At 35.9% G+C, this 3,942-nt stretch overlaps 1 pseudogene; it reads left to right on the forward strand.

The window, feature by feature from the left end:
• The first annotated feature begins 580 nt into the window (after positions 1-580).
• LOC131816865 (keratin-associated protein 19-8-like) lies at positions 581-1,450 on the forward strand (annotated as a pseudogene).
• The last annotated feature ends 2,492 nt before the right edge of the window (positions 1,451-3,942 follow it).

A 3,942-nucleotide genomic window follows, 5' to 3' on the forward strand; every position in this document is an offset into this window, starting at 1 on the left:
AAGAATGCAATATAAACTATGGATTTTAGTTAATAATTATATATCAATATTAGTTCATAAATTATAACAAGCAAAAATGTTTTTTATTTTTCAAAGTAATATAAAAAGTAGAAAGTGTATCAGTTATGTGGTCAATGTTCTAAAATTAAAGAAAACAGATTATTTATGTATTTATTTTCTAAAATTCCTTACTGATATCACAACAGTCAAGCTGATTCTTCTTGGCTCTCAAATGTTTCCATTTCCTTATCTCTGAAAGAGGTGAATAACTCACTTTTTTAAAATTTATTTTTTATTTATTTTCAGCATAACAGTATTCATTATTTTTGCACCACACTCAGTGCTCCATGAAATCCGTGCCCTCTATAATACCCACCACCTGGTTCCCCCAACCTCCCACCCCCCACCCCTTCAAAACCCTCAGATTGTTTTTCAGAGTTTATAGTCTCTCAGGGTTCAACTCCCCTTCCAATTTCCCCCAACTCCCCTCTCCTCTCTAACTCCCCATGTCCTCCATGCTATTTGTTATGCTCCAGAAATAAGTGAAACCATATGATAGCTGACTCTCTCTGCTTGACTTATTTAACTCAGCATAATCTCTTCCAGTCCCATCCATGTTGCTACAAAAGTTGGGTATTCGTCCTTTCTGATGGAGGCATAATACTCCATAACTCACTTTTTAGCCTGAGGAGTAAGATGCTTTAAAAGGATATGATAGATGATAGAGATTTGACTTTGACCCATTTCTTTGATTTAACTTGTAAATGAAGCACATCAATCTAGAAACAAAAACAAAACAGAGATGAAGAAACATTTCATTGAGAAACACACCACCAGCAGATATGATTGGCATGCCTAGCTATGAAGAATTCTGTTTAGGGTCCGATATGTTCAGCCTTTGAAGATACTGCATTCCTTCTTACAAAATGATGCAGTAACTTTTAGAGGCCACCCTAACTAGGCACCAAAGCAGTCTTAAACATTTTAATGAGTGTTAGGGCCTCTCCCTGTGTTAGGGGACAATGCATGAGTGAATTGTGTCAAGTAGATAATTGAGAAATGGCACAAAAGGAGAGTATACTCGTGCTTTTTTACATGCTTTAACCAAAGTATATAAGCATCCCTTTATACATGCTGACATTCACATTCAAGATCTTGCCTTGAATACAGCAAACCAAATTCAACATGCCTGACACCAATGAGCTACTACAGCGACTACTATGGAGGCCTGGGCTACAGCTGTTGAGGATTTGGTGGCCTGGAATGTGGCCATGGCTGTGGATGTGGCAGTTTCTGCAGGCTGGGCTGGGGCTAGGGAGGTTATGGATGTGGCTGCTTCCACCCTTGGTGGTATGGAGGATATGGATTCTTAACTTCTACTGAAATCCTGCCCTGGAAGTTCAACCTCTGAGGCCATAATGTGCTTAACTCAAATTAACCAAAACATGAACGAAGAAACATCAGCTGGGACCAAGCCAAGATGAAAAGTATTTCACACCTTAGGTTCTAGGATTATGTATCATTTTTTTATTTGCCTGCTTCTGGCATCCCCTACATGCACTTTCATAACTGTAGAATTTCTTAGTTTCCTTTGCAATAAATTATCCTAATTTAAGATGGAACATGCGGCTTACTTTATTTATTTATTTATTTATTTATTCATTCATTTTTTAACTGAATTATGAGTTTATCTTTCACAGTGCATTTCTCATCTTGTGTCCTTTCAAAGAAATAGTACTGAAATTCTGGATACATGTTCCTGCAATTATCATAGCAATATAAACACCTAATAATTACCTAATTTTTGTTAGTGGTATTAGTTTTGATTTAGAATCTTGAAGCTATTATTTCTAGTTTAGGTGGATCTGAAAAAAAATAATTAGCAAGCAATGTTAAGATCAAATACTATTTAAAATATTTAAGGTAGATTTGACAAACTCAGATTTGTTTACTAAGCATAAAAATAGTTTTGTTTAGCCAGATAGTAAGGTCTAACCTTTCAGTCAAACTACTCTTAGTTTATTAGCTTTACACTGGCTAGATCAGGGAAAGTAATAGCTTGATGACTTCACCGCATGACTATACTATTTAGCTTGACAGAGTAAAACAATAGCTCTTCTATTTTCTTAATGGTTAATAACATTTGTCCAGATTTTGGAGAAATGCCTTCTGTAGTTATAAAGAAGAATAATCAATACCATCACTTGGAGCAGATATTTGACATTATATTAATATTATATTATTAGAATTTGAAATGACTGTTTTTATGTTTCTCTGCTAGATTTGGAGAAATGCTCCAGCACATCTTTATTTCCAGGGAAAAGCTATTGCTTATGTTAAAGAGAACACATCACAGCTGGTTCAACAACCCCAAAACCGAGGCATATTTGTCAGAGTCAAATAGGCAGAGTGTGGGCGCCTGGGTGGCTCAGTGGGTTAAGCCGCTGCCTTCGGCTCAGGTCATGATCTCAGGGTCCTGGGATCGAGTCCCGTATCGGGCTCTCTGCTCAGCAGGGAGCCTGCTTCCTCCTCTCTCTGCCTGCCTCTCTGCTTACTTGTAATTTCTCTCTGTCAAATAAATAAATAAAATCTTAAAAAAAAAAATAGGCAGAGTGTGACATAGAGAATGAAACCTGTTTGACTTATTTGTAATATTATTGCTTCAGCTTGGCTGAATGAGCATGAAATGTTCAAATTACCAACTATTTTTATTTTTAGAATGATCAATGAAGATGAAACAATTCTGGAAAAAAGGAGACAAAAATAATTAGCTAACATTGTTGTGAGGTCATCAAAAATTTGATTAGAACTGAAAACATTAAACAAAAAAGAAAAAGATGAATAAATTAGATGCTATTATGTTACAGCATTATGTTTATATATAGAGAGAATTTAAAGTGGAAAAATTCCAAGTAACGTGCCAAGTAAAAATCATTTTAATATATAAATCTGACAAAATGCCAACACCCAAAAATGTAAAGAGTTCCTGCTAATCAATGATAAAATATTGATTAATTGATTAATAGCAAAGGAGCCCCCTTAAAAACGGACAAAATACTTGAACAGGCATTTCAAAAGAGGATATTTAAGCGGCTTATAAGCTTATGTCAAATTCTCAATGTCATCATTGATCAGGAAAGCCAAACTAAAATAATATTCAGATATCACTATGTACCCTAAAGATGATCAGATTAAGATGTCGAAATGGCCAATGTGGGTAAGGTTGTGGAAAAACTAGAACTTTCATAAGCTGCTGGTGGTATTGTAAATTTAGCAACTGTATTGGAAAATTATTTAGTAGAATCTACTGAAGCTAAATATATATAGTATAAATTAGCAATGTGTGTCCCATGCATGCCCAAAGTAAAGGAACACCTCGGTCTACAAAAAGAACCACTTGTAAAAGATATGTAGCAGCTTTATTCATATTAGGAAGAAAAGAAGGAAGGAAGGAAGGAAGGAAGGAAGGAAGGCAGGCAGGCAGGCAGGCAGACAGGCAGGAACTGAGGAAGGAAGGGAGGGAGGGAGAGAGGGAAGGAAAGCACACAAATACAGATTTACCAGAGCAAAGTAGTAAATAAATTGTGCTTTAGTGGTTCAATGGGCTACTTTGCAGTAATGAACAAACAAAACTAAAGCTATATGCAACAATGATGTATCTCACAGAGACAGTGACTTACAAAAATCATTCAGGAGAGCAAAGCTGCTGGTATACCCTCTGATGTCATTCATGTGATGTCCAGATGGGACAAACTTCTAGAGAGTAATACTAACTTGGTAGGGTCAAGAGAAAATTTGGGGAGCTTGAGTGTGATCGATGTAGGTGGTCTGTCAATAACAGCAAAATATCACTACCTCGTACACTTAGGATTTGGGTATTTTATACTATATTTTAAACAACAACAAAAGCAAATGAAATGATGGCTTTATGTTCCTCTATAG

This window comes from Mustela lutreola, chromosome 15 (assembly GCF_030435805.1).
Source record: "Mustela lutreola isolate mMusLut2 chromosome 15, mMusLut2.pri, whole genome shotgun sequence".
Taxonomy (NCBI): domain Eukaryota; kingdom Metazoa; phylum Chordata; class Mammalia; order Carnivora; family Mustelidae; genus Mustela; species Mustela lutreola.